This window comes from Salvelinus sp. IW2-2015, unplaced genomic scaffold (genome assembly GCF_002910315.2).
Source record: "Salvelinus sp. IW2-2015 unplaced genomic scaffold, ASM291031v2 Un_scaffold1013, whole genome shotgun sequence".
In the NCBI taxonomy this organism is placed as follows: Eukaryota; Metazoa; Chordata; class Actinopteri; order Salmoniformes; family Salmonidae; genus Salvelinus; species Salvelinus sp. IW2-2015.
This window is the reverse complement of record NW_019942687.1, coordinates 267,819-293,676: the sequence shown is the minus strand read 5'-3', so window position 1 is coordinate 293,676 and position 25,858 is coordinate 267,819. Positions and strand designations below refer to the sequence as shown.

General features: G+C 44.2%; 1 pseudogene; it reads left to right on the top strand.

Annotated features, from left to right (window-relative positions):
* The window catches only part of LOC112069438 (serine/threonine-protein phosphatase 2A 56 kDa regulatory subunit gamma isoform-like), a 52,558-nt pseudogene extending 36,327 nt beyond the window's left edge, over positions 1 to 16,231 (top strand).
* The last annotated feature ends 9,627 nt before the right edge of the window (positions 16,232 to 25,858 follow it).

Below are 25,858 nucleotides of genomic sequence, written 5' to 3'. Positions count from 1 at the left end.
CGCTGATAATATAACTCTAATCGAATGCTAATATCCTACCCAACACAAACCCAATATACATGTCACCAGGCCGATATATGCGCCGACAAGACACCGATTATTCTCAGAAACATAAAACAACAAGAGTACTCGTATCATGGCGCGTAAAGATATTTTTCTCTCCCCAATGACCTTAAGCCTATATCATATGCTAATTCCGAGTATCCAAGAACTAATCATGTTTTTACTTGATTCAAATAATAAAACACCATTCGGTTAGCAGAGGAATTCTAAATGCGATTTGTATAGCGAACGGTGTGACATTTGCTACACCAACAGCAGCGAGTGAAGAAGCAAACAATGAGCTACAACAATTCCACAACAACTACCTTAATCAAACAAACACAAATTCTAAATCAGGTTTAATAGCATATGCTAATAAACTGCCTATTAGTTACAGGTTATCTCCCCAAGTTTCCACAAAGAGCCCTTAAAATATTATGCGGGTCATCGGGCCCATTCCGCATGCGCATAGGCCAAGCATGAACCGAGTATCGACAAAGAGCATTCTAAAAAACACCTCTTTAACCTGTCTCCTCCCTCATATCAACTACTTAATGCAACTGATATATAGTAAGGATATGTGATTAAATACATTAATTCTAAGTGAATTATTTAAGATGACATACTAATTTAAAAAGTCGACTATTAGTCTGAATCACATGTTAGTCTATTAACAAGTGCGCCTAGTGGATAGTCGTCTACCCCAATGTAGCCAAGCAGCTCTCTGCTATCGAGTTTAGTCGATTTGTCTGCAATTCGAGACAGTATCTGAACATGACCCTATGCAGGAATGGTCTTCGTACCGTCTAGTCTTCGTCCACAACCCGCAGCTTGTTATTCACACTGACTTAAACATGACCTACCTCTTCTCGATAGTAACTCGCATAGAACCGGTATTATGGACCCCATTTACTCACTTATACTAGTAGATACTAGCAGTGGACTCTTCTGTGAATGCTGCTGCGCGTCTGATGCCACCTATGACCTTTGGCCTTATCCCTTCTCTAAGACCACCACAGGAGCGATACTTTCCGTGAAGTGTACTGATGCCCGAATTAGCATTTGCCCCGTGGATCCCGTAGAACGTATGCAGAACGCGCCCACCCTCTGCGGAGAGCCTCTGTCGCCCTTGAGGCGGTGCAGTTGCGCGTACCAGGCTGTGATAGCGAGTCCTCCCGGCAAGGATGCCTCTCAGATCTTCGTCCCATCTGTAAAAAAGTCAGGAGCACGTATCGGTAATCTATGCATAGCGTATCTAGTGGTTAGTTATCCAAAGACTACCGCCACTGGCAGCATGCATGTCCCAGTATGAAAAACAGATCGACAATTATATCTATCGTGCCCTATTCACCCAAAATTTACATCAAAACATTAACCACCTCCTGCTGTTTTCACTCCTTTGGATCTACTTTGCTCTGCCCATTGGAGTTCATTGGAGAATAACGATAAATGAGTGAAGTTTCCATTCATTTCCGAGCGAAAGCGAGTCTCAAGAATTTGCACTTGCAATATTCAAACAAAAAAAAAATTCCATGGAGCTTCCCTGCAAACCATCTTAACAATATCTATTATCGATCAAAACTGTGTATGTCTGCATCGTCCCAAAGGATAAATGGACATTCAATATCGGGGCTCTCAACATTCTATGCATTTAAGTCCAAATTTTCCAATCATTAATATTCCTTATTGTTGATATAGTCAAAATTCCACTGTGGACTCCAAACATTCAACACTTTTAACAGTCAAAAGAAGCCGGCTTTTTTTTTTTTTTGCTCTCTCCTCTAGGCCTTGCTACTTGTCATTTCATCACAGATGATACTTTGGGCAATGAAACAGATCAATCTAAATGATACGTAGAGTCCTGAAAGTTCATTAAAAGAAAAAACCGGATGTTAAGATTACTCGAGACTCCAAAGCAGACAATAATGCAACACCACGGAATAGGGTCAAAGGTTTCAAGTTTATCTGGATAAGCCAGTGTAGCTATGTCTAACAACAAAACATAAAAAAATCCAGAATCGATGGAAATAAAAAATTGTATCCCTCGAAGACTGCAATGGACTAAATGTGATTTACTGTTGTCATGGAGCAAAAGATGGTACGGGATACGTTTTGCTGGAAAGCCGTGCCCGTTTTGATGGCTGCCGATAGAGATGGCAGCTTCGCTAGCAAGAATCACTAGCGACCCACATAATTTATATGTTTATATGAATGCATTGTAGAATGAATTAAATTAAGCACCATGGGATGAGTGGTACCCACGTAACCTTAACTGTTATTACATCACAAGCCGGAAGAAACTATTGGATATCAGAGAGAACGTCAAAACTCAACAATCGAGCGATACCAGCGACAATCAGCCGCACCAGAAATCAGTGACTTCCCAAAACGATCGTACTTGTCTGGCTAAACACTCACCGGAGTTCTTGCTTGTAAGCGTTATTTACCACCGTAGTGCTGACGCGCAAGAACAACACCGCCGGAGGATGACGTGGTGCTCGGCGACGCGGTCTTCTAGGAGCTTCAGTGGTATTACGCCGTTGCGCACCAAGCACACACAGCTCTCGCCGAGAGATCCTCTTACCTCCCGGCTGCCCATCCTGGTACCGCCAGGTGTGTCTCTCTACTATTAACGAGAAGTCGACCCGAAGATCTTGGGGCAATAAGTTTCTTCCAAGCATATCCGCGATTGTAACGGTTACGTGTACTCTGTGTTCACGGAAAACATGGGTAAGCGGGACATGCCTGTCGGGGAGTCCATGCAAACTAATGGGATTTCATTGCACTCGTGCCACAGGAATAAACATCTCTCTGGTAAGAAGAAGCGGGGGGGTGTATTGTGACTCATGGTGTATTGTAACAACATACAAGAACTGTATGCGCCGAAGACATGCATTAGCTGACGTTTTACATTCTCACAACCATGCTCCCATTTTTTTTTTTGCGTTTCCTTGTGTAAACCTTATTTTTTTACTTATTGTGTACATAATGTTAGCTGGCTTACGCGCTCTTCATAACCGAAAAATAACTTCTGGACAATCAGGAAAAGCGATTACCCCCACGGACTGGAATAAACTTTATCCATTAACGAATGGTCCGACAAGAAGGTATATTCTGCTTTCATCGTGAACAGGCCCCCAGATGCCACGCTTTTTGTTTGGAAGCTAAGGTAGCGACCGTGGAAAAGGATTGCAGTACCTCGGGGACAACTTGCTGGAGAGATCCGAGCGATGCGAGTAAAGGACTCCCAATAACTTTCACCTTCTTCTTGCTAAACGTGCAATCATTGGAAGAATAAAAATTGCATGACCTACTATTACAAGATGTATGCCTACAACGGACCATCTAAATAACTCTAACATCCTTAATGGTGTCCGTCCCAAGAGTCGTGGTCTCGAATGTCGAATAGTGACCCACAATTAGTAGGAGCTAGCGTGAATGTTTCCATGCCCGCGTCTCCACTGCAAGCACGCTAGCTCTGCTCTGGTAAGAACGAGGAAGTGGGTCGTTTTTGCGTTCCCTTTATGGGCTCAATAAACCGCCTAGGAGCTGGTGCGCAAGGTCTGGAATATTTTACACACCAGAAGTCTCCGAGGTATGCTCGCCTGAGGGTAGAAGTACCTTGGACCATCTTAATCTAGCCGCTAACCACATAATTCTCAAAAGAGGTTCTCTCTGGTAGTTATTCGAACAATGCAGCTGGCTAGCTAAGTTATCACTCGTCATGATCCATGGTTAGAAAGCTGACCAAGTTAGCTGGCTAGCTAAGTTATCACTCGTCATGATCCATGGCTGCATGGGCTACTACACAGCCTGCAAGTACTCTGAAAACGTGAATATGATCTGGTACTAGCTACGCTACAAATACTTACAGGAGTCGGGAGACGAGATGTTCGTGCCTCAGTCACCTCAGCACAACTATGCCCTGTAAAGCGTTACTGCCTGTAAGACTCAATCTGCTGCGAGCCAGCCAGTCTAATGGCAATACAGACGACACAAGACTACATCAACTTTTAACTTCGGAATGATCAGCTAGCTAAATGTGAATCGTAATAATCTAGCTAGCCAGCTAGTTTAAAAGGCAAAAATGACCGATAACCGATGTTATGCAATCTAGATGACTAGCTGTCAGTTCTTCGTGGCTAGCTAGTTACCAATTGTTTGTGGCCAGTTGGACATATTGACTTACTATGATGTTGCACAATGGGTTAGGCAGGTAAACATGCCAAAATGAACACTATGTATTTTTTTACGTATCAAGATAAAATATTGTAGCCCGGCAACATAAGAGATGTGAATGGGCAACAGTTCATTCTCAAGTCAGTTTATTTCCTCTCTTCAGCCCAAAATAATGGCTTCCATTGATTTCAATAATTTTTGCGTTTTTTATGTGGTTGCGTCATATTTCTGTGCATTCGTTCCGTTGAAGCTTGCAGCGATGCATACTTCAAAATGTTTTCTCCAACGTGTGCGCAGAGCATGGTAGTATTCATTTTGAGACACCCAAAATGTCAGTTTCCAAAGTGCTGGAGTTGGCCAACCATTGACACATGCTTGGGATAGTTCTTCCAATAGCCCTTATGGTAATAATATGAAGTGCTGTGCCGTGACCTGCCTGTGTCTCTGTCCTTCAGTTTGCAGTGAACATGTTCAGGACATTGCCTCCATCATCCAACCCCACAGGGGCTGAGTTTGACCCCGAGGAGGATGAGCCCACGCTAGAGGCCGGGCGTGGCACACTCCAGGTAAACATGCAAGTCCACGCACACCCACACTGCACAGGCAGCAAACCAGCTAGAGGCCCGTGCCACACCTCCAGTAAACATGCCATCGCACACACACACGCAGCTACACAGCACAACCACGCTAGAGGCCGCGTGGCCACACCTCCAGGTAAACATGCACAGTCACGCACAGTCACACAAACAAGCAAATGAATACGCGTGCCGTTTCATACCACTGATGTGTACACCTCTGTTCTTTCTCCAGCTCGTCTACGAGTTCTTCCTCCGGTTTCTGGAGTCTCCAGACTTTCAACCAAATGTGGCCAAGAAGTATATCGACCAGAAATTTGTAATGCAGGTAGCTAAGCGCTGGACCTTTCTCACTGGAAGTAAATAAACAGGATGTGAGATTGTGAGAGTACTTGTGATCTAAGGTCACCTGCTGCATTGTCTCCACAGCTATTAGACCTGTTTGACAGTGAAGACCCCAGGGAAAGGGACTTTCTGAAGACCACTCTGCATCGCATCTACGGAAAGTTCCTGGGCCTGAGAGCGTACGTCAGGAAACAGATCAATAACATATTCTATAAGTGAGTAAATGGTCATAATACTGTACTATGAAATTGTATTGTCATACACGGAGTGTACAAAACATTAAGAACACCTGCTCTTTCCATGACAGACTGATCAGGTGATTCCAGGTGAAAGCTACAGTATGATCGTTTATTGATGTCACCTGTTAAATCCACTTCAATCAGTGTAGATGAAGGGGAGGAGACAGGTTAAAGAAGGATGTTTAAGCCTTGAGACAGTTGAGACATTCAATGGGCAGGACCAAAGATTTAAGGGCCTTTGAACGGGGAGACACTTAACATGGCGTATGCCAATGTTTAAATGACCATTTATTGAACTGCTCTGTTCTGCTTTTGACATTGTCATTTGTTCCCAGGTTCATTTATGAAACAGAACGTCATAACGGAATAGCAGAGTTATTGGAAATATTAGGAAGGTATGTTGTTCTTTAATCGCTTTTGTGCCTATATTGTTTTGTGTTGATCAGAAGAATTACATTGCTGATCACAACCTTCAAATCCTTCTATCTGTTTGCAGCATAATCAATGGCTTTGCCTTACCGTTGAAAGAGGAGCACAAGATCTTCCTGTTGAAAGTGTTGCTGCCTTTACACAAAGTCAAGTCCCTTAGTGTGTATCACCCACAGGTAGCTATCCCTAACTCCCTTTGGTTTCAAACACGTTACTGTTAATGACCGTACAGTTAAAGCCTTAGGCATGCTATACAATAATGTGTTAATTAATATGGCCTATATGTGTTATAGGTTGTGTTAAGTGTTTATTAGTTGTATTAAGCGGTGTCGACATGATGGTTGTAGTTAATCTGCTTTTTTGTTTCTGTCTTTTCTAGCTGGCTTATTGCGTGGTGCAGTTTCTAGAGAAGGACAGCACTCTCACAGAACCGGTAAGACATCTCGCTAGGCAAGAATCACCATTCCCCCATGGAATGCGTGAGATTAGTGCTTTACTCTAATGCTGGCTTAGTGTTAATGTGTGAATCTTCTCTATAGACAGTGATGGCTCTGTTAAAGGACTGGCCAAAACACACTGACTTGTTAGTTAGACACACAGCTCTGTGGAAGTGACTGGTTAGTTAGACACACAGCTCTGTGGGAGTGACTGGTTAGTTAGACACACAGCTCTGTGGGAGTGACTGGTTAGTTAGACACACAGCTCTGTGGGAGTGGATGGTATTAGTTTAGACACCACCAGCATCTTGTGGGAGTGACTGGTTATTAACACACAGGCTCTGTGGAGTGACTGGTTAGTTAGACACACAGCTCTGTGGAGTGACTGGTTAGTTAAGACACACAGCTCTGTGGGAGTGACTGTATTATTAGACACACAGCTCTGTGGGAGTGACTGGTTAGTTAGACACACAGCTCTGTGGGAGTGACTGGTTAGTTAGACACACAGCCTGTGGGAGTGAACTGGTTAGTTAGACACACAGCTCTGTGGAGTGACTGGTTAGTTAGACACACAGTCTCTGGTGGAGTGACTGGTTAGTTAGACGCACAGCTCTGTGGAAGTGGACTGGTTAGTTAGGACCACAGCTCTGTGGGAGTGACTGGTTAGTTAGACACACAGCTCTGTGGGAGCTGACTGGTTAGTTAGACACACAGCTCTGTGGGAGTGACTGGTTAGTTAGACACACAGCTCTGTGGAGTGACTGGTTAGTTAGACACACAGCCTGTGGAGTGACTGGTTAGTTGAGTATTAATGTATGACTCTAATCTTCTCCTGTAGACGGTGATGGCTCTGTTGAAGTACTGGCCGAAGACGCACAGTCCAAAGAGGTGATGTTCCTTCATGAGCTGGAGGAAATCCGGACGTCATCGAACCCTCGGAGTTCGTCAAGGTCATGGAGCCTCTCTTCAGACAGCATGGCCAAGTGTTTGTGTCCAGCCCTCACTTCCAGGTGTGGTTTTGATACTGGTGGAACTCATGCAGTGTGTGTTGCGCATGTCCAGGCTTGTGTGTGGTTCTGTACTAGGTGTGGCCTGACCAGGTATCCCCTCTCTCTCTCTCTGTGTGTGTGTGTGTGTGTGTGTGTGTGTGTGTGTGTGTGTGTGTGTGTATCAGGTGGCAGAGAGAGCGCTGTACTACTGGAACAATGAGTACATCATGAGTCTGATCAGTGACAATGCTGCCAGGATACTCCCTATTATGTTCCCCTCGCTCTACCTCAACTCCAAGACCCACTGGAACAAGTGAGCCACTCTGCTAACAACTACCTAACTACCTACCACTATGGAGCAGACTCCGTCTCTCTGTTGCTGCCCTGTGAAAGAGAAGTTAACATCGGTCCATATGTATGGTTAATGTGTGTGTGCAGGACGATCCACGGTCTGATATACAACGCCCTGAAGCTCTTCATGGAGATGAACCAGAAGCTGTTTGATGACTGCACACAGCAGTTCAGAACAGAGAAGAACAAGTAAGACTACTTTACCTCTAAACACACACACACACTGAATAAAAGCTTTCTCCTAACTGTTCATTCATTCGCAACGTCCACCCACATAGTTTCATTCTACGTCTGTCTCCACTTAGCAGATTTCATCTTGAAATGACTCTGAAATGTCTGATCCGTTGTCTGATGTCTGTTCTGATGTCTGTTCCGCTGTCGTTGTCTGTTCCGCTGTCGTCTGATCCCGTCTCTCTAAACCTGTTGTGATGTCTGTTCCCCTGTCGTTGTGATCTGTTCCCCTGTCTCCCTAAACCCGTCATTGTCTGATCTCTGTTCCCCCGTTGTCTGATCTCTGTTCCACTGTCTCTAAACCTGTTGTTGTGATCTCTGTTCCCCCGTTGTCTGATCTCTGTTCCCCTGTCTCCCTAAACCTGTTGTGTGTGTGTGAAGAGAGAAGGCCAAGTGGAAAGAGAGAGAAGAGGCGTGGGTGAAGATTGAGAATCTGGCCAAGTCCAACCCTCAGGTGAGCTCTAAGCATCTTTCCTCGTGTGTTTTAATCCAGCCCCGTTGTCTCTTGCTCTCTCAAACATTTTACATTTTAGGCATTTAGCGGATGCTCTTATCCAGAGCGACTAACAGTAGTGAGTGCATATATTTTCATACTGGTCCCCTGTGGGAATCAAACCCACAACCCTGGTGTTGCAAGCACCATGCTCTACCAACTGAGCCAGTAGTTTTGCCACTAGTCCTCCACCACAGAACAGCCCAGGCAGCACCAGATACGTAGGTGTATTCTATGGCTCAGAACCCAACAACCAGAAATCATCTGACTCATCATGGATTTGACCAAATGATCTGAAAAGGTCTATATCATTATCTTTGGTTCTGGGAGTTCCTCACCTCTCTGGCTGGGTTTACTTCCTGGTGTCTCATTATAATCCTACCCTCCTCTCTCTCGGTGTGTTTAGTTCCTGGTGTACGTGGACCCGTCAGACCTGGGTAGTCCTATGGAGACAGACGGACCAATGATGGAGGATGTTAACATCTTGAAGAAGACCATAGAGGAAGAAGCCACACAGGTACTGTGTGTTGGTGGTATGGGGGGGGGCAGGCGGGCTAGCGTGCTATTCCTCTGTCGTCCTCCATGCAGTCAGTGCATTGAATTAGACTGTTCATGTGAAGGTTCAGAGCACAGTCTCCCGAGCTGTATGAAATGTAGCATCAGAATCTGGTGCTTCCTGTTACACCTTGTTGCAGTTTTGACCCTCTAGAGCAGGGGTGTCAAACTCATTCCACTGAGGGCCTAGTGTCTGCAGGTTTTTGGTTTTTCCTTTCAATAAAGCCCTAGACAACCAGGTGTGGGGAGTTCCTAACTAATTAGTGATGTTAATTCATCAATCAAGTACAAGGGAGGAGCGAAAACCCGCAGACACTCGGCCCCCCGTGGAATGAGTTTGACACCTGTGCTCTAGAGTCTAAGCCTGGGTGGGGGGTGTTCTAAGCTAACATTATGGAATTGTTTAAGATGGTCCTACCAAGTATCATTGAGCTATTAGATTTGTAATTTAAAGGCCCCTGAAGGTATAGGGTGATGTCGGCGGATGCGGTATTTTGAGACGCAGCCCATGCGAAAAAACATATCTCTAGCTGAAACAGTCAGATGTTGATGGGGAGTTTTTATTATTATGTTAATTAGATTTCCGCGGGGGTGCAGAAATTGTAGGCTAATGGTTAAGAGGGGTGGAGACAAACGTGTAGGAACAGGAGTAGTGCAGCATGGATAGGAGTAGAAGTACGCCATTCACAGCCCTCTCCTCGCCTACTGCCCGGGCGGTGTCATAAATGGCACCATATCCCCTATATAGTGCACTACTTTCAACAGAGCCCTATGGGCCCTGGTACAAAGTAGTGCACTACATAGGGAATAGGGTGCCATTTGGGATGTAGGTTGGAGAGGGACAGGGTCGGGGAGAGTGCTGTGAGTGACGTACTTATCGACAGAATCAGATATCTATAGGCAGGCTCACATTTCTAAGGCAGGGGAGAGCTGACAGTAATGAATACTTTAGTTCATACTATAGTGTACACTTCATACAGGACTACTACATATCTAGGACATGATGGATTGGGCTGAGTTGGGTATACAATATGAAGCACTTTGAGTTGAGATCTAGTCAAGACGTGATATACCTAGTTAAACGTGCTATTTGAATTCTGGCGGCACTGAGGACTATCAAGGACTAGAGAAGGTTTGTTTAGGTTGATGGACTCTGGATATGTGTAACTGTTCCCCCATCTCTTGGAGAAGAGGATGTGTGATCAGTCTAATGCCTCCATAAGACCAGGTACTACTTCTAGCGATCAAACAATTGGAGGTCATTCATTATCAAAGGTGGGAGCGAGAAACAAGGATGCACCATAGTGCCCACAAAGCTCATCACTAAGCTAAGGACCCTGGGATTAAACACCTCCCTCTGCAACTGGATCCTGTACTTCCTGATGGGCCGCCCCGAGGTGGTAAGGGTAGGCAACAACACATCTGCCGCGCTGATCCTCAACACGGGGGGCCCCTCAGGGGTGCGTGCTTAGTCCCCTCCTGTACTCCCTGTTCACCCACAATTGCGTGGTCAAGCATGACTCCAACACCATCATTAATCAATCAATCAGATGTATTTATAAAGCCCTTTTTACATCAGCCGATGTCACAAAGTGCTGTACAGAAACCCAGCCTACAACCCCAAACGGCAAGAAATGCAGGTGTAGAAGCACGGTGGCTAGGAAACTCCCTAGAAAGGCACAACGGTGGTAGAATGATCACTGACAACGATGAGACAGCCTATAGGGAGGAGGTCAGAGACCTGACAGTGTGGTGCCAAGACAACAACCTCTCCCTCGATGTGAGCAAGACGAAGGAGCTGGTCGTTAGCTACAGGAAAAGGAGGGCTAAACAGGCCCCCATTAACATCAACGGTGCTGTAGTGGGTCAGGAGTTTCAAGTTCCTTGGTGTCCACATCACCAACAAACTATCATGGTCCAAACACGCCAAGACACTGTTCTCTGCTACTTCATGGCAAGTGGTACCAGAGCGCCAAGTCTAGGTCCAAAAGGCTTCATTAGACTGCTGAACACATAATCAAATGGCCACCCGGACTATTTACATTGACACCCCCCCCCCTTTGTTTTTACACTGCTGCTACTCGCTGTTAATTATCTATGCTTAGTCAGTTTACACCTACCTATAAATTACCTTGACTAACCTGTACCCCCACACATTCACTTGGTACCCCCTGTATATAGCCTCATTATTTTATTGTAACTTTTATTTTAAAAAATATATATATATTTAATGTATTTATTAAATTTTTTCTTAAACCAACAATGCAGGTCAAGAAATAAAGTTAAGGGCTTGTAAGTAAGCATTTCACGGTAAGGTCTACCTACACCTGTCGTATTCGGCGCGTGTGATAAATTAGATTTAGCTACTTAGCTGGGATCCTTAAGGGTGAAACATTTAGGTCCGTCTGGGATATTAGAACAAAAGTTCCTGCTAACAAAGAAGCAGTAGTTTTTTCCTCTGTCACTGCATGTGCAATATAACAGCAGAATAAGTGATCATCTTCTTTTCCCTAAACTGCACCTCACGTCCACAAAGTAAAAAAATATATAAGTCTCTGGGACAGACAGTCGCGATGCTTCCCCTAACGCAGACTTCAACTTCAACTGTCGGTGACTAAGAGTCCAACACTTATGCAAATTAGCAGCGGCTTAATAACAATCAGGGAAGGGAGGGTCTAGCTAGCTAGCTTAGACACCGCGCTGAATAGGCTAACAGCCAGCGCAATGTCGTACATGCCATTTGGAGAATACTTCCACATAGGGTGATCTCCGCGATTCCTTACTACTTTGTAGATTTTGGTTTGACTGGAGTGTAACTGTTCTCCCTCTCCCCCAATAGCTCCAGAGGAACGAGCGTAAGGAGCGTCCGCTGGTCAGGAGGAAGTCTGAGCTGCCTCAGGACATCTCCACTGTCAAGGCCCTGGAGACGCACCGGAGGGCCAGTGATATGGTCACACCACACGACGGACATTAAAGACACACACACGTACAGACAGTCTCTCTCACACACACACACATACAGTCGCACACACACGTGTACAGACAGTCACACATACACAGTCAGACACCACATACCGACAGACAGACCAGCCCCGGGGGGCCCAGAACAGTCCAGCACAGACAAGGTCCAGAATAGAACAAAACAGAATGGCCTGGCTGAAAGAAGCTGCAGCTCAAACAACTCCACCAGTCCAGCTCAAACAACTCCACCAGTCCAACTCTGAAGTGTTCCCCAGTTCGCTCCAGCCCTGCCAGGAGATATCAATGGCACAGGACTGTATGGCATGACCACCAAACATGACATTGTTCCCCTCGCCCACCTCCCTCCCTCTCTCTGTCTTGTAAAAGCAGTGCTGTTCCCTTCTGTTATTGTTTTAATTTGTTGTCTTTCTGTTTTTCTCTCATCCTCATTCTAGATGTCATGTGCACTGGCAATAGGACTGGCAGACAGACATGTATTATAGATGCATACTGTACGTAATGGACAAAGGAAGAAGCAGTTTAGTCTCCTCTCGCTCTCTCAGCATAGAGAGGAAAGCACAGTCCTTCTCTCTCATGTTTATTCTTTGTTGCCTAGTTACTGCTGCTATTGCCATAAGCGTAATTTTTCTCTTGTTTCTTGTGTTCTGCTAGGATTGATTTGATGGGAGGGGACCGTCAAGAGACGTAATAAAGTTGTGGCTCTAAATGTGCTTGGCTGAGTGAAAGGGGGGTTCTTCTGTCCACTGGACATCAGCTGGTCTGTACAGACCTAGTTTGGTGCCAACCTCACTCTTGCTTTTTCTCGCTTTTTAAAAAACGTATCCGCCCTTTCTTAGCTGTATGATATTGTATGCAATAAGTTGTCCCAGGTTGCAGTGTGTTTGGTTGGTTCGAACAATGGTTAATGGTTTTCTAAGACTGAGGGCACAGCACATCAATTGTTTTCTGGATCCGCTAGAGTTCACTGTCCATGTGAACACGTCAATCTCATTCCCTGTCGGTCTGTTTTTGTCTTCATTCATAATCAGTATTGATCAAGACATCCAAGTCATGTTAGTGTTGTGAAAAGTGAGGTCCGTGTTCTAGTTCAGTGTTTAGACTCCCTTTGAGCTGTAGTGTGTGAGGAGCTGTACTGGGCTACACACAGAGGAATACTTGCTCCTCACAACCAAGACCCCTCTCTTTCTGATGTTGCTTTTCTACGTTGGGAAGTAGTAGCCTAGTTCAGTCATATAAAGATAATTCTGTCTGTAGTCAGTCAAAATTCATCACAAGCCTTTCCTTTCATAGTGCCTTTATTGAACACGCGGCTAAACTGAGAGTAGAATAGCAGTGTTATGTGAATGCAGAACCATGTTCAATTTAGCATTAGCTTCCCAACAGACCAGAGAGACGCACGTTGAAACACAATGACACACACCCACAGAGTATTTAGTATGTATTTAGGGCCATGTTTGGTGTAAAACGCATACGAGCTGCTTTTTGTTAAATCTACAAAGCAGATCAATGATTGTGGTCAAGCTAGAGAGGAGTGGGTAAGCCCCAAACACTTAACATAGACGCACTTCCTGATAAAACTTGAAGAATAAAAACCCAAGATCCAAAATGAATGAATCATTCGTGCTGTCTGGTCTGTTGAGTTACGTCAGTTCCTCTGTGTGCCTGATGAAAAAGGTGTAGAGAAGGATGCTTCTCATTCAACCTGATCTTATTACCCCACGCCCTGTTCCATTTAGGATGTCCCTCAAATGGCACCTTATTCCCCTAGAGCCCGATGGACCGTGATCGAAAGAAGTGCACTATATAGGAAATAGTGGGCCATTTCAAGATGTAGGCAGAGTATTGATGTGATACAACACCATTGTTTGAGTCCCCAGACAGACATGCACTCTGGCTGTATCCCTGTAGAGAAGCTCTGTGTGTGAGACACTACTTCTGGATGTGTGCAGGGTCTTTTCCATTGCCTGCAAAAACTCTGATGTTCAGATTGAATGTGCAAATTGTAAATATACTACTATTACTATCACGATGTTTCACTGTCTCTTTCTAGATTATTTTCTTTGTCTTAAATTTATGGTGAATGTTATTCTTTATGCCACCCCCCCAACTATTTTGCTGTAAAATTACTAAAAGGAGGTATAGAGTGCTTTTATAGATGGCACAAACAAAACTGGATGGCACCAGGGTTTGGGTCAATTTAGGAAGTCATCTGAAATACAAATGTTCCTCATTGCTTCACAGAGGAGAATTGTAATTTCAGTTGACTGAATGTGAATGGATCCCTGGCTGTTCCCAGTGTCCTGAGAGCAGAGAGGACTCTGTTGGTGACTGTTGTTCTTCATCAAATTGCTTTAATATTGTAGCCTCTGGCGCTCTCTATTTTACATACAGTGCATTCGGAAAGTTTTCAGACCCCTTGACTTTTTCCACATTTTGTTACGTTACAGCCTAATTCTAAAATGTATTAAGTTGTTTTTCCCCTTATCAATCTATTCACAATACCCCATAATGACAAAGCAGAAAGTTTTTTAGAAATTTGGGCAAATTTGTATAAAAAAACAAAAAGAAGCTATCACATTTACATAAGTATTCAGACCCTTTACTCTGTACTTTGTTGAAGCACCTTCAGCAGTGATTACAGCCTTCAGTCTCCTTGGGTATGACGCTACCAGCCTGGCACACCTGTATTTGGGAAGATTCTCCCGTTCTTCTCTGCAGATCCTCTCAAGCTGTCAGGTTGGATGGGGAGCATTGCTGCACAGCTATTTTCAGCTCTCCCCAGAGATGTTCGATTGGGTTAAAGTCCGGGCTCTGGTTGGGCCACTCAAGGACATTGAGACTTGTCCCGACGCCACTCCTGCATTGTCTTGGCTGTGTGCTTAGGGTCGTGGTCCTGCTGGAATGTGAACCTTCACCCCAGTCTGAGGTCCTGAGTGCTCTGGAACAGGTTTTCATCAATGATCTCTCTGTACTTTTCTCCGTTCATCTTTGCCTCAATCTTGACTAGTCTCCCAGTCCCTGCCGCTGAAAAAGATCCCCACAGCATGATGCTGCAACCACCATGCTTCACTGTAGGGATAGTGCCAGGTTTCCTCCAGACGCTTGGTATTCTGGCCAAAGAGGTTGATCTTTGTTTCATCAGAGCAGAGAATTTTCTTTGTCACGGTCTGAATTTTCTTTGTCATGGTCTTTCTGTGCTTTATGCAAACTCCAAGCGGGCTGTCATGTGCCTTTTTACTGAGGAGTGGCTTTCTTCTGGCAACTCTACCATAAAGGTCTGATTGGTGGAGTGCTGCAGAGATTGTTGTCCTTCTGGAAGGTTCTCCCATCTCCACAGAGGAACTCTGGAGCTCTGTCAGTGACCATCGGGTTCTTGGTCACATCCCTGACCAGGGCCCTTCTCCCCAGACTGCCGAGCGGCCAGCTCTAGGAAGATTCTTGGTGGTTCCATACTTCCTCTATTTAAGAATGGAGGCCACTGTGTTCTTTGGGACCTTCAATCCTGCAGAAATGTTTTGGTACCCTTCCCCAGATCTGTGCCTTGACACAATCCTGTCTCGGTGCTCTATGGACAATTCCTTCAACCTCATGGCTTGGTTTTTACTCTGACATGTACTGTCAACTGTGGGACCTTATATAGACAGGTGTGTGCCTTTCCAAATCATGTCCAATCAATTGAATTTACCACAGGTGCACTCCAATCAAGATGTAGAAACATCTCAAGGATGATCAATGGAAACAGGATGCACCTGAGCTCAATTTTTAGTCTCATAGCAAAGGGTCTGAATACTTATGTAAATAGCAAACATTTCAACAAAAAAAATTAAAAACTGTTTTCCCTTTGTCATTGTGGGGTTCTGCGTAGATTGCTCAGGATTTTTTTAGAATAAGGCTAATGTACCAATGTGGAAAAAGTCAAGGGTTCTGAATACTTTGCCAAGGTACTGTATGTTTTTTTTAATTTTATTTTTAAATAATGATTCTACAAGTGTCTTTTGGTATACAACCCTGTATGATAATTGGCATCTAATATTGTACATATAATGTACTTTTATTTTGTTATAGCTACTACATGGTAGATGTAATATTTTGTACGGAATGTCCCCTGTGTACAGAAAACAAAGGTTATTAGCTACCACAGTTGGGATGTGTGACAGACGTCAACACAACATGTGACCTATATGCATTTAGAACAGTTTTGAATTTGGATTCTACTATTTTTTTATCGATTTGTAATCCACGATTTTCTTTGTTTCAGCATTTTAAAAGTATGTGATGAGTTCCTACATACATCAGCGTTGTGTGTGTGCTTTTATCCAAAATCTCCAGTGGTGTACATCTATCTAGCTGTATATGGTAAATAAAGAGAACATGTGAGTTTTTATATTTTCATCCTAGAACAGGAATAGAGTGCTTTCATGATTTGCCGCCTAATTCCTCCTTCACTACCCTTGGAAGCCTGTGTGACGATTTGGAAGGATAGCCATGTGACACTACTCCTTGACGAACTACATCCCCTGTCCTTATTTAGTTATGTATCCATGGACACGGATGACCACTTATCAAGGTTTCCAACTCATCTCCATCACTCAGAATCTGGAGATTGCCTTTGACTAGACTATATCTCCACACAACACATCACCCCAGAGAGAATATCTACATTTAGAAGCTTGTTTTTGTCATCTTTAATACAGTAAAAGGCATACACTGACTCATACCAGAAAACATTTTATAGCAGTGCTGTCTATCGGAGAGTAAACTATAGAAATACAATTGTGCACTAATTATGCTCCCAAACGTTTAAGTGACTGATGCTTTATGCAAACAATACTGATCACATTAACGCCTGAGCTGTTTTATGGACTGTTCCAATATCTAGCATACAATTTACAATGAACCTATGGTTAATATTATATTGTACGCAAGTCTGCAGGTAAAATGCATTAAATGTTATGGATAAAAATGGGGTTTATGTGGTGGGTTACCACATGTAACTGTTTTAAGGCACATTTCTTGCAATTCTACACATTTTTCCATTTGGTGGAAATAAAATGTTGCATTTTTAAAGTGATTTTTATTTTTTTCCTTCAATTCTACACATTTGGACATGGCTTATGCTATCTGTGACTAAAACAAACAATCAATGGGGGCCACATGCCATGACAAATACTCCTGAATAGCTAGGTTTCCATCCAATTGGCGACAGATTTTAACATTAATATTCTAAAATATACATTTTTTAAAAAGCGCAATTTCCCACCAGATAAAATGCTGTGTGTGATGACATAGTGCACATAAAAATACCTTTTTTGGTTAAATTCTCATTTACCTAATAAACTGCATGCTTTCCTGACGAGTCGTAGTGGGAGGACCACACGTCATCGCGTGACTGCAGGTTTACTTCGATATGATGGTTAATATATCAATATTTGCACAAATAAAGCGTTTCCACTGACATTTCTCACCTAATTAATTTTACCGACAGCGTATTTAGTTTTGTCAACATTTGAAAAGTTTAATGAAAAATGTAATTTTTCCACCAGGCTGGTCATGATTTATTTGTTATTCCACATGTATTTTTGACAGCAGCATATCACCCTGCTTCCCACTGCTGGTTTACCTTTGAAGCTGAGCAGGGTTGGTCCTGGTTGGTCCCTGGATGGACGACCAAATGCTGCTGGTAGTGGTGTTGGATGACCAGTAGGAGGCACTCTTTCCTCTGGTCTAAAAGAAAATATCCCAATGCCGCAGGGTAGTGATTGGGAACATTGCCCTGTGTAGGGGACGTTAAACAGTTGTCCTGACTCTGTGCTCACTAAAGATCCCATGCCACTTATTGTAAGAGTAGGGGTGTTAACCCTGGTGTCCTGACCAAATTCCCAATCTGTCAATTGGCTCATTCATTTCCCCAGGTTGTTATAAAATACAAAAAGTACTGTACTCTCTTAAGGTTGGATGGAAACCTGTTTTAATGCCTATTTTTGTACATTTTAGATTCTCCCTGACTGTCTAGCTTTTATTTTGATAATTGTTAGTTTTCAAAGATGACCTTACAATTTAAAATATTTTCTTCATATCTGATTTTTGTTTTATTAAGTTTACATTGATAACATTTTCTCATCCTGAAAATAATTTTATAAAAAGGAAAAAATAAAGCAATTTAATAGTTTGAAATGGGCTTCCTGGAAAAAAACAAAGTTAAAAGTAGAACGCCCATTAAACGTGATGATGCAGTCATAATGCATTGTAGGACTTTATGATCATGTATGACCCCTTATGTTTTCTCATTGTCATGCATACTGGTGTGCTAATGAGTATATTGGAACTTTGGTTGCCTGTAAGTAAGGAAGGAAGCAACAAGCATTTTTCAAGCATTGAAACGGGGCCCAGTATCAACTAGAGCATCCTATTGTAACTGTCTGCTACCATCTTGTGGTTTTAAATTGTCACTTTATTCACACAGCACCAGAAATCAAATACAAGTAACAAGGGGGGGGGGGTGTATACGTAAATAGTCCTGACTTGGGTGACTAGAGACTTTGATAATTTTTTGGCCTTCCTCTGACACCGCCTAGTGTATAGGTCTTGGATGGCAGGAAGCTTTGCCCCAGTGATGTACTGGGCCGTATGCACTAACCACTGTAGTGCCTTGTGGTCGGATGCCGAGCAGTCGCCATGCCAGCAACCGGTCAGGATGCTCTCGATTGTGCAGCTGTAGAACTTTTTGAGGATCTGGGGACCCATGACAAATCTTTTCAGTCTCCTGAGGGGGAAAAGTTGTTGTGCCATCTTCATGACTGTCTTGTTGTGTTTGGACCATGATAGTTTGTTGGTGATGTGGACACCAAGGAACTTGAAACTCTTGACCTGCTCCACTACAGCCCTGTTGATGTGATTGGGGTATTTGGCCCTCCTTTTCCTTATAGTCCACGAACATCTCCTTTTGTCTTGCTCACATTGAGGGAGCGGTTGTTGTCCAGGTCTCTGACCTCCTCCCTATAGGCTGTCTCATCGTCGTCGGTGATCAGGCCTACCACTGTTGTCGTCAGCAAACTTTAATGATGGTGTTAATCGTGCTTGGCCATGCAGTCGTGGATGAACGGGGAGTACAGGAGGTGACTAAGCACGCACCCCTGAGGGGCCCCTGTGTTGAGGATCAACGTGGCAGATGTGTTGTTGCCTACCGTTACCACCTGGGGGCGACCCGTCAGGAAGTCCATGATCCAGTTGCAAAGGTAGGTGTTTAGTCCCAGTGTCCTTAGCTTAGTGATGAGCTTTGAAGGCACTATGGTGTTGAACGCTGAGCTGTAGTCGATGAACAGCATTCTCACATAGGTGTTCCTTTTGTGTAGGTGGGAAAGGGCAGTATGGAGTGCAACAGAGATTGTGTCTGGATCTGTTGGGGTGTTATGTGAATTGGAGTGGGTGTAGGGTTTCTGGGATGATGGTGTTGATGTGAGCCATGCCCAGCCTTTCAAAGCACTTCATGGCTACGGACGTGAGTGCTACGGGGCGGTAGTCATTTAGGCAGGTTACCTTCGCTTTCTTGGGCACAGGGAATATGATGGTCTGCTTGAAACATGTAGGGGTTACAGACTCGGTCAGGGAGAGGTTGGAAATGTCATTGATGTGAATTGGAAATATTTTGCATATCCCAACTCCCCCTGAGACACCAATATGGACAGCAATCAGGACAAAAAATGTACCCCGACATTCGCTTTAGGGAGCGGTAAATTGTTGGCTGCAATTGAGCAATAAGCTATATGGGTGGTTTTAGCATGTATTGATGGTTTAGCGACAGATTACCTTGTGTTTGAACTTCGAACACTGGCCAATGCTCGTTAAAATAGGATTCTGGCCTATTTCATGTTGGATTATGTTATATACAGTATGTTAGATATGTGATCCAATAGAAGACATTAAGAGGAAATTCTAATCAAATATGAAACTTAATTTTTGCAGGAAGGCCTTGTGCAGGCCCAGAGTTTCTCTTTTGAAACTAACCTCACAGGCTACATCCCAATATCCATAGCATACCAAGTCTTAATGTATGCCAAATATATTACCTCTTAAATGGTGTTCTAGTGCATTATCTTACGCCAGATTCTGCCTGCACTGAGGGATGAACCTCACTCATGAGTGATGCCACCTGACAATGATTCTAGTGTGGATATTGGACCAGAGCCTCACAGAATCAAGTCATAACCTTTGAGGCCAAACCTTTAACTTTATTAGTTGTTATCTACCAATATAGGCTTCCTGGGCTATATCCCAATTGGCATCATATTCCCTATTTAGTGCACTGTCTTTGACCAGGGTCCATAGGGCTCTGGTTGAAAGGAGTGCACTATATAGGGAATATGGTGCCATTTGGGACATACCCGTAGATGAGGTAAGTGTAATTCTGGGCTGTGCTGTCTAGATGGTGGTGTAGTGGGGCAATTGACCAAACAATGCCAGCCCCTGACTGTTAATTGGTTGTTCCAGGGTCATGCAGTTCTCCAGCGACTTAGAGAGCAGACGGGGCTGACTGTCGCTAGACACCCTTCTGTGTCTAGTACCCCTGATGAGCCCTGCTCTGGTCGCACACCATCCATCCATCCATCCATCCATCCATCCATCCATCCATCCATCCAACGCACCGACACGCTCAGCCGCTCAGGGGATCATGTCTATGATGAATATGCTCACTCAACGCCATGATCCTTATCAGGATGATAATAATGATTATTGTGATGGCGTTTATGATGATGATGATACATGCAGTAATTCTTCATTTCGTTGATAACCTAGTTAGAATATACTTCCATATTGTGTTGTAATAGACAGTGTGGATCACTCCCAGTTAGAACAACATTAGCCACAGGCTAACCTCAGTCTGTGTCATAATCATTCCTTTATGTAAGTGAAAAGAGTGTCCGCATTTGACTCTTTGGAGGTGTTTATTAAAAACAAATAATTAGCTTTATCGACACTGCTTGCCATTTATCCCAAAACAAATGTTCTTTTTGAGGAATCTGAGACGTAGAAAATACGTCACCGGTTGGTTGTCTAAATTAGTATTTTTCTCTCTTGCTCTCTCTCTGGCTTCCTCTTTCTCTCTCTCTCTCTCTCTCCCCCTCCTGTGGTTACCCTCCCTCTTTCCTCTCTCGCTCTTTCTAGCTTTCTGTCTCTCAGATGAGGTCGTTGAGTTCGTTTAATGTTTTAGCGAACAGCCAAAGCGCCTTGCTTTGTGTAGGCTACCAGAGAGTTTCAGAGAGGATATACTAGTTGTGTGCCTGTTGTCCTGCAAAGCCCCTCTATCTCCAGTGTTAAATCTCGCTGCTGCGCCGCTACCCGAGGTCTCTGTATCCAAAAACATCTTGTCACGACAGGATGGTGTCAGCTACTATTGCCATGGAAACACGGCTCGGAACTTTTAAGGGACCCCATTGAGATTGCGTCCAATCATATTTTAGGAAAAGCATTCAACAATGTCTGTGTGTGTGTTCCTCCCCACCTCTACATGACTCAGCACCCCTCTCCAGCAGCTTGTGGATGACGGGAAGACGGAGGGGTCAGCTACCCAAGAAAGAGCTACTGAGGACCAGGAAACTGACTCACACTGCCCTAGGGGTCTGGAACACCTTGGATGTGACTCCCTCTCTTTTAATTTCTCTATCTTTGTCTCTCTCTTCATGTACCTGTCTTTATCCATCTCTTTCTCGCTGTATTTCTCTCTTGCACAAACACTCTCTCCCTACCTGTACCCTTCCCGCCTCTCTCTCTCTCTCGCTGTATTTCTCTCTTGCACAAACACTCTCTCCCTACCTGTTTCCTTCCCGCCTCTCTCTCTTGTAGTGCCAGAACTCAGTATAGAAGCAGCGTGTGATTCCATCATAAAGAGATCAGGCCCTCCGCTGTGCTGCTTCGTAGAGAGGGATACGTTTGTTTTCCCTGACCTATTTTCTTTCTGTTCCCTTGGTCATGGGACCATGCGACTCACTCACCACCAAAACAGCTCTCTCTGTGGTCAGCAGACTGACTGGAGTGGTGTGGCAGCAGGCAGGGCCAGGGAGGGTGAGAGACAGACAGACGGGAGGAGAGGGGGAGGAAGAGAGGGATGGAGAAAGAAAGAGTGAGAAGGAGAGAAAGTGGGAGAGTGAGGAAAAGAGAGCGAGGGAGAGGTGTGCAGTTATGACACTGATCAAGGTAGCGCGAATCAATCTACCCGGAGAGGGAGAGAAAAACAGGGAAAAGGATGGGGAAAAAGAGGTAGAGCAAAAGAAAGATATGAAGAGAGGGGAAAGAGCGAGTGCGTGATTGAGTGGCTTTAAGCGACATACCTAGTTTGGGATACTCTACATCACCCTGTGCTGCTCTTCTACTTTAATAATTAACCACATTTGTCAGAGAACATAAAAGTTAGCTGGAAAAGTCTTTACTGTTGCAGGAGCAAGGGCCTGTGCTTCACTCGGCTCAGAGGTTATGTAGGCTCCATTCTTCATTAAAACACACTTCACGTTAAATTGACCCTGAGAAGGGGGGACAGTGATGCAGAAATTAAGTAAGGGAGGGGGAGAGAGGGGGGGAAGAGAGAGATGGTGATAGAACGACAGACATGGATAAAAACCGAACAAAAGAGAGCAGGAGAGTGCCCAGCATTGACTTAATATGAGTGGCGTCTACAGAGTCGAGCCAATGTCCCTTTCTCACCCTGTCTAAGGTGCACAACAAGACAAAAACCTTGAGACTGGCTGGCTGTTTTTACCCTGTCTGCTTTTGGTCCAGCCTAGAACCATAACACAAGATGTCTGCTGAAGATACTGGAGTCCGTCACACTTTACCAAAGCTTCTTTGTCTCCATCTTGAATAAAATAGGCTGAACATTCAGAAACAGGCTTCAAAGGGTTATTGAGACTCAGATATCAGTAGCCTACTGTATTTCAATGAACTATGCCTTTAACAAATAAATGCATTAAACAGAAACAAAAATTTCTGTCAGCTACGGTATGCATTTAGCACAAGGGGGGCAAAGTACGGCTCACGGGCCGTATCCGGCCCACAAGGAACTTCAAATCCTGCCCGCGAGACATAAAAATCCAGCCATTGAGAAGAAGAAAAAATTCTCCCTTTTTCTCCCCAATTTCGTGGTATCCAATTGGTAGTTAGTCTTGTTCCATCGATGAAACTCCCGTACGGACTCAGGAGAGGCGAAAGTCAAGAGCCGTGCGTCCTCTGAAACATGACGCAGCCAAGCCGCACTGCTTCTTGACACAATGCCTGCTTAACCCGGAAGCCAGCCGCACCAATGTGTCGGAGGAAACACAGTACACCTGGCGACTGTGTCAGTGAACATGCACCCGGCCCGCCACAAGAGTCGCTAGAGCATGATGGGACAAGGAAATCTCGGTCTGCCAAACACTCTCCTAACTTGGACGATGCTCGGCCAATTGTGCGCCGCCTCATGGGTCTCTCAGTCATGGCCAGCTGTGACACAGCCTGGGATCTGATGCAGTGCATTAGACCGCTGCACCACTCGGGAGGTCCCCGCAAATTGATTTTAACAAACAATTGGTCCCCCAAAAAATGCGTCCCTCCGTTGAATTTCAAAATCCCCATGTGGCCCTTGTCGTGACGTTGTATTAGTTAATGTGGCGACTGTTGCTCATCGAATGATTACAAGTTTCCAATTACGTGATTAACTGAATCAAGCAATTATTAACTCATTAACCTGGGGCACCATGGGAAAACTCGTTTTTATTGAGTTTCTATTTCCCAAATTAACTCAAAGAATATCAGAATATCGATTTTACCACAGCCGCTAATTAACCAGTTGCCTCTAACAGTCTCGTTCTGAACGTCGTACAGCCCGGGATTCTGCACGGACCCGGGTCTCACTAATGAATTCGCACCACACCAYTCTTAGTTGAATGTTTATTTACTAAAAAGCTAAAATGATGATAAAAGATACACATACACAAAAACACATTCTAGGCTATTGATTAGAACTTAGTATAACGGGCCAACACACTAGGGCGCGTGTTACCTAAAATGGTGATTTAAAAGAGAGAGAAAGAGAGAGATTACACGAGAGGAATATACATTTGGTTGAAATTGTCAACTATGCTCATTCTAACCCTAGCCTTGCCCCAAACTGCCGCTGTTATGAGTCAGAATATAATGATGTTATTACTTGTGGAAGGTCTCCGTGGATTTTCCCGCGTGGACCGTTCAAGCTGCTCAATGACGCACTTCTCCTGCGCACCTCTCTAGGTGTCCTCACGACACGATGTCCGTGTCCTTTGGCTTTACTGGCCTGTTCCTTTGTCCTCGCTCTGCAAGGGGTCTTCGGGGGACAGATAGCTCTGTAGCTCAGAGCTCACAGCGTAAAGATGAAAGAGTGTAGATACCACGATCTGTAATTTTCATCATAGGTAAAACTTCAACTATGACAGACAAAATGAGGAATAAAATATCCAGAAAATCACATTGTAGGATTATTTTTAGAATTTATTTGCAAATTATGGTGGAAAATAAGTATTTGGTCAATACAAAAGTTTATCTCAATAATTTGTTATATACCCTTTGTTGGCAATGACAGAGGTCAAACATTTTTCTGTAAGTCTACACAAGGTTTTTTCAACACATGTTGCTGGTATTTTGGCCCATTCCTCCACGCAGATCTCCTCTAGAGCAGTGATGTTTTTGGGGCTGTTGCTGGCAACACGAACTTTCAACTCCCTCCAAAGATTTTCTATGGGGTTGAGATCTGGAGACTGGCTAGGCCACTCCAGGACCTTGAAATGCTTCTTACGAAGCCACTCCTTCGTTGCCCGGGCGGGTGTTTGGGATCATTGTCATGCTGAAAAACCCAGCCACGTTTCATCTTCAAATGCCCTTGCTGATGGAAGGAGTTTTCACTCAAAATCTCACGATACATGGCCCCATTCATTCTTTCCTTTACACGGATCAGTCGTCCTGGTCCCTTTGCAGAAAAACAGCCCAAAGCATGATGTTTTCCACCCCATGCTTCAAAGTAGGTATGGTGTTCTTTGGATGCAACTCAGCATTCTTTGTCCTCCAAACACGACGAGTTGAGTTTTTAACCAAAAAGTTATATTTTGGTTTCATCTGACATATGACATTCTCCCAATCTTCTTCTGGATCATCCAAATGCCTCTCGCAAACTTCAAGACGGGCCTGGACATGTACTGGCTTAAGCAGGGGGACACGTCTCGCACTGCAGGATTTGAGTCCCTGGCGGCGTATGTGTTACTGATGGTAGGCTTTGTTACTTTGGTCCCAGCTCTCTGCAGGTCATTCACTAGGTCCCCCGTGTGGTTCTGGATTTTTGCTCACCGTTCTTGTGATCATTTTGACCCCACGGGGTGAGATCTGCGTGGAGCCCCAGATCGAGGGACGATTCAGTGTCTTGTATGTCTTCCATTCCTTCCTAATTCTGCCTCACAGTGTATTTCTTCAAACCAAGCTGCTTACCTATTGAGATTCAGTCTTCCCAGCCTGGTGCAGGTCTACAATTTTGTTTCTGGTGTCCTTTGACAGCTCTTTGGTCTTGGCCATAGTGATGGAGTTTGGAGTGTGACTGTTTGAGGTTGTGGACAGGTGTCTTTTATACTGATAACAAGTTCAAACAGGTGCCATTAATACAGGTAACGAGTGGAGGACAGAGGAGCCTCTTAAAGAAAAAGTTACAGGTCTGTGAGAGCCAGAAATCGTGCTTGTTTTAGGTGACCAAATACTTATTTTCCACATAATTTGCAAAATAAATTCATAAAAATCCTACAATGTGATTTTCTGGATTTTTTTTTTCTCATTTTGTCTGTCATAGTTGAAAGTGTACTATGATAAAAATTACAGGCCTCTCTCATCTTTTTAAGTGGGAGAACTTGCACAATTGGTGGCTGACTAAATACTTTTTGCCCCACTGTATATAGGAGGCTTGTTTTGTGTTGGGAGTTGTGGGTGTTTGTTACCTGTCTCTGTGTTTGTGTTCTGCACAGATAGGTCT